This window comes from Hyaena hyaena, unplaced genomic scaffold, assembly GCF_003009895.1.
Source record: "Hyaena hyaena isolate Hyena2069 unplaced genomic scaffold, ASM300989v1 scaffold_80, whole genome shotgun sequence".
In the NCBI taxonomy this organism is placed as follows: Eukaryota; Metazoa; Chordata; class Mammalia; order Carnivora; family Hyaenidae; genus Hyaena; species Hyaena hyaena.
In genome coordinates, this window is record NW_024080712.1 from 2,797,749 (window position 1) to 2,811,383 (window position 13,635).

Below are 13,635 nucleotides of genomic sequence, written 5' to 3' on the forward strand. Positions count from 1 at the left end.
CAAGGACTTTGGTCATCACTGAATGGATTACCACGAAGCAATAGATTTGTGGGGGGGTTTTGTGTTTTGTTCCAGTTTTTTTTCCAGTCAGAGAGATGTGCTTGAAGTAAATTCCATCAAGGAGAAAGTGCCCATTATGGAAGCAAAAACATCTTCCTCTAAATTGACATTTGCCCCTTCGCTCACTGCTATTGTCCATGTTTATGTGTGAGTGATAAGGTCCAGTAATGGCAAAACCACCTATATAGCACCATTTCTTGGAAACACATTATATCATTATTCTTTTTTAATTATTATTGATTCTAAGAAAAGTACTTCTTTCATTTCTCAGCAACTGAAATGAGCCTGCTAAATGTTTGATTTTACCCATTTTCACCTAAATGGGGTACTGAAAACCAGATAGAAAGGGGTTCTCAGTCCTGTGAAATTTGGGAAATCTCCTTCCCAAACTATAGTCCCATTAACCCTTGAGCTGACCGTATCATGAGGAAAGACTTCTTGAAGTAGGGAGCTGAAAGGTAGCAAATTGCCCTCCAAACACTCTGCAGGCCAAGAACAAGTTAAAGAAGGAGGCATATGCTTTTTTCTCAAAAAGATAAGCAGGAGCCATGAAGGCCATGACAGAGCCATGAGTGTTACAAGCCCTTTCTTCCCAACTGCATTATCACCTCTTAATCCTCACAGAGACATTTTCACTTCTCCTGACCAATGGAGGCAGCTATGAGCCTCCTTTCTCCTCCTCACTCTGCTCCTGTTCTTCCGTTTTTTTTTTTTTAATTTTTTTTTTAATGTTTTTATTTATTTCTAGGAGAGAGAGAGAGACAGCGTGAGCAGGGGAGGGTCAGAGAGAGAGGGAGTCACAGACTGAAACAGGCTCCAGGCTCTGAGCTGGCAGTCAGCACAGAGCCCGACGTGGGGCTCGAACCCACGAACCGCGAGATCATGACCTAAGCGAAAGTCGGACGCTTAACCGACTAAGCCACCCAGGCGCCCCTGCTCCTGTTCTTCTGATACAAGACTCATTTCCCTCTCTGAATGAATTTGCTCCAAGCTTCCTCTTCCAATCAAATATCCAACTACCTAATGTTTTTAGATTCATTTTATGTCCATCCATTATTTACTAACCTTGCAGAAACCACCTGCAGGGGAGCAGAATTTTCCGCCCCAAAATATGTCTCTTTGGCATAAGGATTATTTTAGGCTTATTATTTTTAGGAAACTGCAAACACAGGAGAAGCTCTGAAAATTGAGTAGAAGTTATCCTTTTGTAAGAGATATTTACATTACATCTGCAATTACAGATAGAGTCCGCTAACAAGCATCTTTTTTTTTTTTTTTAGAGAGAGGACAAAGGGAGAGCGAGAACCTTAAGCAGGCTCCATGCTTAGTGCAGAGCCTGACACAGGGCTTGATCTCAAGATCTCGGGATCATGACCAGAGCCGAAATCAAGAATCAGACACTCAACCAACTGAGCCACCCAGGGGCCCCATAAGCATCTTATTTTAATATCCAACAACCATAACAAGCAGTTTAGCAAACAAAGTTTGTCATTTTCCTCTTGTTGTGCATTAGTCTGTTCCAGGTCACTTTTTAAAAAATGTTTTATTTCTGAGAGAGAGAGAGAGAGAGAGAGCGCATGAGCAAGGGAGGGTCCTAGAAAGAGGGATATACAGAATCTGAAACAGCCTCCAGGCTCTGAGCTAGCTGTTAGTACAGAGCCCGACGCAGGGCTTGAACCCAGGAACCGTGAGATCATGATCGGAGCTGAAGTCAGACACTTAACCAACTGAGCCACCCAGGCACCCCTAGTCCAGATCACTTTTAACAAACAAGTGGTTAACATCAGTTGCACTGAAGAAACTGCATTTTTGGGGAGAGCTGAATTGGAAATGAGAAGAAGGAGAGATAAATTAATGGTCCAAGTCTTTAGAAGAAGTTAGGTCTAGGTGAGGCTGAGCAGGAAAGGGCATGGGAATACCATTTACTGATCATACCACATGCTTTAGAAATAGCAGGCCCTGGTTTGATGCTATCAATTTAATTGTCTCATGTAACTAGCAAGACAACACTATGTAATAGAAAAGTAGGTAAAAGGAGCATCCCCATATCATAAATAATGAAACCAAGTCTTAGAGAGGTTAATTAATGACTCAGGGTCCTAAAATCTTATGTAAGTTCAAAGTAAGATTCAAACTCAGGGCTTTCTAACTCATAGCACATGTTCTTTCCTCAATGCTAGCCTGCCTCTCAAATAAAAATTATCAAAGCTACACACACACACACACACAAACAACTGTGAGGGCTAATAAACAAATTCAGCAAAATTGTAAGATACAAAATCAGCTGTATTTCCAAATGCTAGCAACTAAAAGGAAATTTCAAAAAGGAAATAAGAAAACAATCTCATTTATAATGGCCCTAAGAAGAAAGAAATATTTACAAATACACTTAATCAAGGAGATGAAAGGCTTGTACACTGAAAACATTAAAATAATAATGTAAGAATTTGAAGCAGACAGAAATAAATGGAAAGACATCTCGTGTTCATGGGTTGGGGAAAAAAATTAATATTGTTAAAATGTCCATACTATCCATACTAATCTATAGATTCAATGCAATCCCTATCCAAATCCCAATAGCATTTTTCAAAGTAACAGAAAACAATACTAAAATTCATATGAAACCACAAAAGACCCCAAATATTCAAAGCAATCTTGAGAAAGAAGAACAAAGCTGAAGGCATCACACTTCCTCATTTCAAAATATTTCAAAGCGACAGTAATCAGAACAGTATGGTATGGGCAAAAAAACAAACACATAAACCAACAGAACGGGATATAGAAGAGTCCAGAAATAAACCCATGCATATATGGTCAACTGATTTTAAACAAGGGTGTCAAGAACACATAGAAGATAGTCTCTTCAGTAAATGGTATTTGGGAAAACTGGATACCCAAATGCAAAAGAATGAAATTAAACCTTTATCTTAAGCTATATGCAAAAATCAACTTAAAATGAATCAAAGACTTGAACATAAAACTTGAAACCATAAAACTAGAAGAAAATATAGGGGGAAAGCTTCTTGACATTGGCCTCAGCAGTGATTTAGATAGGGTACTAAAGGGGTTCTGACACCCAATTCCAGTGTCTGTTGGGTGATATCCCCCACACAAGCAAGCAATTCTTTGGACACCAGCTGGGTGTCCTACAATTCAACACAATTCTGACACAATGTGTCCAGAGATGGCATCAAGTCCTACATGTAAAGGGCTCAGTCCTACAAAACTGACTTCAGATGCCAGTCACAAGCCCAGGTTATCACCCACGCTTCTGACCAACTGGCTATAGATTGGAGGTTCCCATGACCCCCTCTAACTCAGGATGCCAACTGCAAGTCTAGGTTGTCACCTGTACTTCTGAACAACTGGTTATGAATCTTATGACACCCCCCCCCCCCCACATCCTCAGATTCAACTAATTTGTTACAGTGGCTCACAAAACTCAGAGAAACAGTTTACTAACTAGATCACTGGTTTACCATAAAAGGATATAGCTCAGAAACAGTCAGATGGAAGAGATCCGTAGGGAAAGGTATGGGGACAGAGCATGGGGCTTCCCTGCCCTCTCCAGGTGTGCCACTCTCCCCATTCTCCACACACTCACCAACCTGGAAGCTCTCCAAATCCCATTCCTGTGGGTTTTATGGAGGTTTCATTACATAGGCACTATTGATTAAATCACTATCCACTGGCTATCCATTAAACCTCCACCTCTTCTCCCCTCTTAGGAGGTCAGAGGAATGCCCCATCCTGAGTGCAGTCCAAAGGTTGCCTCATTAACATTACAAAAGACATTTTGTTGGTCTTATTACTTAGGAAATTCCACAGGATTGCGGGAGCTGCTAGCCAGGAACTGTGGATGAACAGCAAAGAAATATATGAAAAATGTATATTTTGGTCATCTGAATGACCAAATGCATATTTCTTATAAATCACAACATTGCAGACACCTAAAAGTACAGGCAACAAAAAGAAAAATAAACAAATGTGACCGCATTTAACCAAAAGTTTCTGTACAGCAAACAAACCAATCAACAAAATGAAAAGGCAACCTCCAGAATGGGAGAAAATGCTTGTAAGCCATATATCTGATAAAGGGTTAGTATTCGAAATATATTAAAAATGCCTACAATTCAATAGCAAAAATAAATCCAATTTTTAAACTGGCAAAGGAACTAAATATGTATTTCTGCAAAAAATACATACAAATGGCCAGTATATGAAACGAGCTCAACATCACTAATCATCAGGGAAATACAAATCAAAATGACAATGAGATACCATTTCAAACCTGTTAAGGTGGCTATTATAAAAAATATTTATATGTAACAAGTGCTGATGAGGATATGGAGAAAAGGGAACCCTTGTAACGCTGTTGGGAATGTAAATTAGAATAGTAGCTATGGAATAATTCCTCAAAAAATTAAAAACAGAACTACCATAGGATCAAGCAATCCCACTTCCAGTGTGTATGTTCAAAGGAAATAAAGTTCCTATTTCAAAGAGCTACCTGCATTTCCATGTTCACTGAAGCATTGTTCCCAATAGCCAAGATACAGAAGCAACCCAAGTGTCCACTGATGGATAAATGGATAAAGAAAATGTGCCATATACATACAATGGAATATTATTTAGCCTTTAAAAAGAAGAAAATCTTACCATCTGCCAGAACACGCATGAACCTGGAGGATATGATGTTAAGTGAAATTACCCAGACACAGAAGGAAAAATACTACATGATCTCACTTGTACAAGGAATCTAGTCAAACTCATCGAAGCAGAAAGTAGAATGTTGGTTGCCAGGGGCTCAAGGGAAGGGTAAATGCAGAGGTCTTAGTGAAAGAATACAATGGTTCAGTTAGACAAGATGAAAAAGTCCCAGAGATTTACACTGCAGCATAGTGTCTATGGTTTTTTTGTTTTGTTTTGTTTTACGGGGAAGTGAAAGTGCTTTACTACCAAAAGTTCACAAATGTGTGGATAGCACACACCAGTGAGAATTCCAGGTCTTGGGGACGGTGAAGGAGAGGGGGTGTCTAACACTCAGAGCTAGGGACAGGACAGAGCCCTTGGCCCACTGTCCTCACAGCTTCACAATGGGACGGTTGGGGGAGATGGGGACCAGGCAGACTAGAGTGCAGCCCAGCTGGAGGTTTGGGAGAAAGACCACATAACTCATAAAACCTTGTCCTCTTTCATTTTTCACTTTTCCCTGGCTGACTGGGATGCCTGCCCAGCCCTTGCACACGTGGGTATCCCCTGCCCAAGAGGTCTCTGCTTTCCTCTCCCAGTGGGGCCATTTGTGACAGGGAGAGGACAGGGGTCCAGGGACCTGGAGGGGCCTGGGACAGACAGAGGGCCTATGGAGGCCCTGGGGTCTGGAAAGTTCCCTGGTCCTCACACACACACACCCCCCTTCCATGGTTAAGGATCTTTTACTGGAAGGGCCCAAGGAAATACTGTTGGGAATAACCCCAGAGGCCACTGCCCCTTTTCTGGGCAGCTTGGAGGTCACACTCGTGTAGACAGCAGCAGAGCCAGATGGTCAGCTTCTGGGCTGCTGGGCCCTCAGCAGTGTCCTCAGATCTGGATGTGGAAGGTGCTAAGGAAGTCGGGGGCCTTGGCAATCATGTCCTCAAAGTCCACAAAGCCCAGCTTGCCACCATTGTCCAGGTCGGCCTCCTCGATGACCTTGTTGCACACAAGCATCACCTTGTCGTCATCCAACTCCGACTTGGTGAGCCGGGTCGGCCTCCACTCCAGGTCCTCCTTGCAGACAAAGGTGTCGAAGGTATAGTTTGCCTTGAGCTCCTGGGAAGCCAACTCGCAGAGCACGGAGAACATACCCGCAGCTGCTGAAGGTGAAGTTCCCCACTCCACCTTCAGAAAAAGCCTCTACAATCCTTTCCTTGGATGGGTTCTCCTGGAGCTCCGGCATCCGGAAGACGAGGCTCATCAGCACATGGGCAGTGGGGCTTTTCCTAGAGTCCACTGACACAAGGCTGTGGGCCAGCTCGTAGAACCATGCAACTGCACATGGAGCTTGGGGATGTCCTTCTCATTGAAGGTGCAGTCCTGGTAGTTGTTCAGCTGCTCCTCCATGGAGGTGGTCTGCTTGTGCTGCCCAGGCCCCAGAGCCTGAGCTTCCGGCCACTGCAGACCCACCCCACGGGCACCTGGAGGTGGGACATGACCATACCTCTAGCGTGAAATACTGTATCATATATTTAAAATTTTACTAACAGGGTAAATCTTCTATTACGTGTTCTTATCACAAAAAAAATAATGAGAACAAGAGGAAACTTTTGAAAGTTATGGATATGTTTATGGCAAAGATTGTGGTGATAATTTCATGGGCGTATACCAATCTACAAACTCAAGTTGTATATATTAAATACACACAGCTTTCTCTATGTCAACCATAACTTAATAAACTGGGGTTTGTTTGTTTGTTTTTGAGTGATCAAAGGAGTACAAAGAGACACTGGACACCTGAAGGATAAGGAAACAAGTGGCAGAATATGAGCGCTGGACACAGGAAGGAAGTGAGAGGATGCCAAAAACAAATGATGCCTGTTGCTTTACCATTTTTCCAACGTGTATCTTTTATTTTTCATGTTTATTTATTTATTTTGAGAGAGAGACAGAGACAGACCATGAGGAGGGGAGGGGCAGAGAGATTCCCAAGCAGATTCGATTTCATGAACCCTGAAATCATGACTTGAGCTGAAATCAAGAACCTGACACTTAACCGACTGAGCTACCCAGGTGCCTTTCCAAGGTGTATCTTAACGCAGGAACAAGAAATAGAGTTTCTAAACTGAGCTCTATGGATATATTCTCGTAAATCAGTAAAATCTTTGAAATTTCTTACTGCTGATGGGAATTCTCATTTTAATGGGAATCTTTTTTTTTTTTTAACATTTTCTTAGATCAAATTTATTCTTATTTAGTATAAATCACTATTTGAAGACTTACACATTTTGTAACTGTACTAAACACCGATATAAACAAATCTTTAGACTATTGAAAAACAGTAGCTTTAAATACATGTCTTCCTTTCTTCTTTTAAGATTAGGAATTATTACCATGATTTCCCTAAAAATATTAGCTCTAACAAACAATATCTCCCCACCTCATATAGAGATTGACTCTGATTCTCTTCCAGCTAATTGCATGCCGTTCTTGGTCTTTGTGTGTGGTAAAATATAAGTACATAAATATACATAAAATTTACAATTTTAACCATTTTTAAGTGTACATTCAGTGATATTAAATATGTTCATATTGTTGTGCAAACATCACCACCATCCATCTCCAGAACTTTTCTTATCTTTCCAAATGGAAACCCTGCATCCATTAAAATCCCCATTCCCTGGGGCCCCTGGGTGGTTCATTTGGCTAAGCATCCAATTCTTGATTTCGGCTCAAGTCATGATCTCACCGTTTGATGGTGCAGAGCCTGCTTGGGATTCTCTCCTCACTCTGTCCTTCTCTCTCTCTCTCTCTCTCTCTCTCTCAAAATAAACTTTAAAAAAGAATAAAAAGCTCCCCGTTCCCCACCCCTTCCTCATCCCCTGGAAGCCACCATTCTGTTTTCTGTCTCTACCCACTAATAATCTTTAACAGGTGCTTTAACAAGTTATGAAAACAAGAGTTTCTTCTGCAGCAAAAAAATATATAGAATGGCTTCTTCAAGGACTTGAAAATAAGGGAAATAAAATAATATATATCCTCTGAGAAGTAAACTTTAACATCAACACATAAAAAAATCTTCAATTAAGTCATGTTGAAGAGTGAGAATGACCTCTAGGTTATGATTGGTCATCTCCTTCATCTCCTTGACAAAGCTAATAGCTGCCTGCTAAATACAGTTAAGATGTTTAAGTTAATATGCACAGACTTAAGGTATGGAAACAGTTACTATTCAGAGGTTCTTGTCAGAAAAGCCCATATTGGAATTTTTCTCTTACTTCTGACTCAAAATTTGAAGAGATGTGCTAGCTAGTTATATATTCAACCACAATATGTGTCATTTCTACCATATGACTACTGCTTACAATGAGAACATGATAAATCTTTCCCAAATCTTCATTAAGGCTTTAGCCCAATAAAGAACTCTGAGAGTAAACAGAGCATTTAAATCCCATGGGAGGAATATTATACAAGAAACACACAGTGCCATAGGAGGCTATTATATGAGAAGCACAGAGAGCCATGCTTGACGAAGACCTAGGGAGCCTAGGGGCAACTAAGTTGCGAGCTGAAGGATGGACAACAGCTCAGAGGCGGACAAGGGTGTAGGGAAGCAGATGTCAGTGATCAGGGGCCAACTTTGCAAGACCCAGAGATAAATGAGCATATGGCATATTGCAAGATTTGAGGTACTATTGTCTGAAGAAAAGAACTAGGGAAAGGGGAACAGGAAAGTAAAAGAGAAAGAGAACAGTCCCAAATCTAATATTTCTTCTCTTTTCCTCAATATTCCTCTTCTGTGAAAGGCAGAACATTATATATTTGGTATCTAAAGCACATTTTTTCTTTCATGGCTATTCCTTTATATGCAATCCCAAATAGGTTCTTGATCTCAGGAAAATTACTGAGGTTTATTCATACTAAAGTGTAATTGGCTAATAAGGTTAAAAGAGCAATCACCCCAGGTATGTACACTGCAATGAGCTGCCAAAACACTAGACTAAGAATATAACTTCAGGCATCAACCAAATGGTGACAGATGGAGATCTGCCTTTCGTCATTACATCTAGCCTTTTCTGAGATACCGAAAGTAATCCATCCTTCCTTTTAAGATGTATAATTGGTTCTCATTATTTGCAGGAGTTATGATCTATAAAGTCGCCATGAATACTTGAATACTGTGTTAATGAATACTGAACATTGCCCCTGGCGGTAATAAAGGATTGGGTTCCTCTACTTGTAACATTTTCATCAACCAGTCAATACATAACCTTATTTTATGTGTGCTTCTGTTTAAAGACACCTTATTTAGTATATATTATTGATTCATCAACATTGAACTCACGGCCAACAGGACTATAACTCATGCCTGAACAAAGCCTATCCAACACACACTGTGTCTTCTTTGCACATAGGAACGTTAGGTAGCATGTCAGCACTACATGTAGGGGCCATTTTAAACAGCAGACTTGCCAACACAGAGCACAAAAATATGAAAAATGTGGTAGTAAACAAACCACAGAAAAGACACTTATTTACGGTAGAAGAGCTGAAACAGAAAGGGGGAGTGTTGCCTTTTTTGACCTCAGCTGGGAATGTGTGTCAGGCAACCGAAACTTTCTGCTTCTCTATGCATGTCTGAGAATTACCACAAAAATCTTGTGAGTATTGATTTGGATTTACAAATAAGATTCAGCAAGTGGTGAATTTGAAAATTGAATGTGCAAATAATAAGGATCGACTGCACGTGAACAGCTTATTTTTTACACTGTTTACATACTGAGGAAACATTCTCCAGGACCCACATGCCCAGCCGTTCCCACTTCCATCACCATGTAGTGCTGTGCCCCGCGTTCCAAATCGTCTTAGGACATCTTGTATAAATGAGAGCCCTTTGACCTCTTGGCTACATGTGGAAATTGCTTGCATTTTTTTATTGTTTCTGCACGTCCACCCGCACAAACAGGCCTTATACATACTTCTTACATATGCATGTGCATTCTCAAGATGTTTAAATGACTACAATTTATTATTCTGGGACTGGAACGTATCTTATGCTTTAAAAACAGTGCTGTTTTTCTCTCTTTTAGAGATGGATGACTCTTCCCCTTTGGATAAGGAAATAACTCATTATTCAGTCAGTATGTGCTTAGAAATGCTGTCAGACATCGTGCTGGGTTGTTCTATCAACTTTTTATGCTAAGAATTAAGTTCTCCAAAATCTCCCTTTCTGTGTGGTTCTAAGTTAAACAAAAGGTGAGCTTGTACAAGATTTAGAAGGCAGAAGGAAGCAGCAGCCATTATGCTATGAGGTCACAGTTGGTTGGAGGCGGTGAGACATAGATACAGAGGTGTCAGCACATCCCAGCTGGTCCTCACTCTCCTCACCTCCACCTCTCCGGCTCTCTGGGCCCTGCTGACTGACAGGCCTACCACCACATGACTGTCTGCAATTTGCAGAAGCACTGGCCACAAAGACCCCACAGCTTCCCATGACTACTATACCAGCTCCCATGTCTGATCTGACTCTAGCCACTGGACGTGCCAAGCACCAGGGTTAGTTAGTGACCTTCCCATGACCCTCCAGCTCCCGGCTCCCACTGCCCAATGTTTGCTTCCCCAGCTCCTCTCCCACTGCCAAGATCTAATTCTTTTTTTTTGTTTGTTTGTTTGTTTTATTTATTTTTGAGACAGAGAGAGGCAGAGCATGAGTGGGGGAAGGGCAGAGAGAGAGGGAGACACAGAATCTGAAACAGGCTCCAGGCTCTGAGCTGTCAGCACAGAACCCGATGTGGGGCTCAAACCCACAAACCACGAGATCATGACCTGAGCCGAAGTCAGACGCTTAACTGACTGAGCCACCCAGGCACTCCTTTTTTAATTTTTCAAATGTTTATTTATTTTTGAGAGAAAGACACAGAGAGACAAAGCATGAGTGGGAGAGGAGCAGAGAGAGGGAGACAGAACCCGAAGCCGGCTCCGGGCTCTGAGCTGTCAGCACAGAGCCCGACGCGGGGCTCTAACTCATAAATCGTGAAATCATGACCTGAGCCGAAGTCGGACAGTCAACCAACTGAGCCACCCAGGCACCCCAAGATCTAATTCTTATAATAGATTTCTTTGTCCATAATATTCATCATGGTTCTGCTTCTCTGACTCATACTGTTATCTGCTTCTATTTCTGCCATTTCAGTGCTGGGCTATAAAAAGTATGTAATAGAGAGTCCTGTGGACACACTAACCTATGGAGCTGGAACAAAGATTCCTCCTGCTTGTAGAGCGCTGCTAAGAGCCACAGGGCCTCTCAGGCACATCCTGGAACTGGCTGAGTGCCCTGATGTTGTGATTCCTATTCACTGCGTCTGGCATACAGTCACTTCTTACATTGGGATGCTTCCCTGCAACCTACAACGTGTTTCATATGCATATTCCAGGAACCACCAACACAGGAAAGACTTGGAATTGGTTTCCCCATTTTACAGATGAGGAAACTAAGAAAGGTTAAGGTCATGGGGTTAATACTCAAACTCAAGGGGCGCCTGGGTGGCAAGAGTTAATACTCAAACTCAAGGGGCGCCTGGGTGGCTCAGTTGGTTAAGCGTCCAACTTCAGCTCAGGTCATGATCTTGCGGTTCATGGGCTCGAGCTCTGCGTCAGGCTCTGAGCTGTCAGGAGCCTGTTTCTGATTCTGTGTCTCCCTCTCTCTCTGACCCTCTCCTGTTCACGCTGTCTCTCTCTCTCTCAGAAATAAATAAAAACATAAAAAAAAATTTTAAAGAGTACTCAAACTCAAGCCTTCCAGAGGAATTTTTTTATTTCACTTAAGAGACTCAACCATAAAACTGAATATAAAATATTTAAGTGGGCACCTGTTGCTAATGCCTAATACTTCTAAAGCAACTAATTTTCCCTAAGAAGTTGTTCCCTCAATGATTTAATTTATGCCTTGCCATTAGCCATCTCCATTAGAAAGAAAAATTACAGACACTTTGAGCAGGACAAATAGAGCAAAATTGAACCTCAGAAAATTTTATGGGGCAAAAAGAGACCTACGTAATCATCTAGCACAGTGGTCACCTTTTGAAAGTAAGGAGAGCCTCGTCTCAGACTTCCCTGCTCCTCAGAGTATGGCCTCCAGGCCAGCAGCAGCATCACCTGGAAGCTTGTTAGAAATTCAGAATCTCAGGTCCTATTCCAGGCCTAGTGAACCAGAACCTCTAAGGGATGCAATCCAGGAATCTGTGTTTTAAAACACCTCCTTGTCTTCTTTAAGAACCACTGCATTTTGAGATCCGCTGGGCCAAGTGACTTATCCAAGATCACATAATTAACCTTCAACCAATCCATAAATCCAATGCTTTTTCCATTATATCAAATAGTTAATAAATATCAACATTACCTGTCACTGCCCATTCACCATTTCCCCAGACAGATCATAGCTGAAAGTTTTTTTGTTTTATACCATGATTATAACAAACAAGGCTCACAAAATAATACTTTATACAAATCTTTTTGTCTCATAAAATCCCGTAGACATTGGTTTTGAAATCAACTGTAAGGTATTCTCCTCTGGCCATAATAATCTATGGTTTACTCTCTCTTCTGTATTAACTTGTCATTTGTTTGAAGCTGACAAGTAGTTACACTTTGGCCCCCACCAAAGACTGTTCTAATAAGAATAGTCATGATGTTGGAAAAATCTTAGTTTCTAAACCAGAACCCCAAGTTATTCTGCGGATCTGTCTCTTTAGGAAGCCTGAACTCTCAAATGCAAAAGAACTACTCCTACTTGATTGAAATAACTGGCCCAGTTTTCCCCAAAGTTTTCCACACGGGCCTAAGAAAACATTTGTCATGGAACTTGAAGTGTTTGCAGTCTTCGGGTGCTATTTTACTATTGAAAACCATTTCATAAGTTGCTCCGTTCAGGTTTTTATATTATTCCAGAGAAGGCTCACCTGGTGGCACACAGTAAGGGGAGGGATGAAACCTGTGTCAGGTGCCCCTGAACTGACCTTTATTTTGAGGGCTGGGAATGTTTTGTCCTGCCAGTGCTGAGAAGAGACCTCCTGGAGTGAGGCTCTGTCTTCCCAGAGCTGCCAGGGTGTCAGAGCAAAGGACACAAGTAGGGAATTCTTTCTGGTGGAGGTCCCAGGATGCTGCCTTGGCTCCCAGATCCCTGTTCTTTGGACACCCTTCTCTGAAGGAAAACCCTTCATAAATAGCATCACGAGAGAGCATGGAACAGTTGGCAAAGTAATGGCCTGAATGAAAATTCAAAAACTTTAAAGACTACCTCAATACCTGCCCCTCCGGCATCCCTATAGACCTCAGAGAATCAGTTTTTTTTTATATTTTTAAATATTTTTAAAATTTATTTCTTGAGAGAGACAGCGCAAGCAGGGGAGGGTCAGAGAGAGAGGGAGACACAGAATCTGAAACAGGCTCCAGGCTCTGAGCTGTCAGCACAAAGCCTGACGCGGGGCTCGAACCCACGAGCCGTGAGATCATGACCTGAGCCGAAGTCGGACACTTAACCGACTGAGCCACCCAGGAGCCCCCATCAGAGAATCATTAGATTTTGACCACTGCCATCTATTATTTGTGTCCTTCTTCAGAATGCCAAAATTAGGATTTTAGCATAAGCTAATTTAGCTATTTTTGTCTAAAGACTCCAGAAAGAGAGACCATTCCTTTTTTTAAAAATATTTATATATTTTGAGAGAGAGTTTATATATTTTGAGAGTGTCAGCAGAGGAGAGGCAGCGAGAGAAGAAGGAAAGAGAGAGAATCCCAAGCAGGCTCTGTGCTGTTAGAGCAGAGCTGGACACGGAGCTCTATCCCATGAACTGTGAGATCATGACCTGAGCCAGAATCAAG

General features: G+C 41.7%; 1 pseudogene; it reads right to left on the reverse strand.

Annotated features, from left to right (window-relative positions):
- Window positions 1–5,603: 5,603 nt before the first annotated feature.
- On the reverse strand, window positions 5,604–10,270 carry LOC120232923 (annotated as a pseudogene).
- Window positions 10,271–13,635: the final 3,365 nt, after the last annotated feature.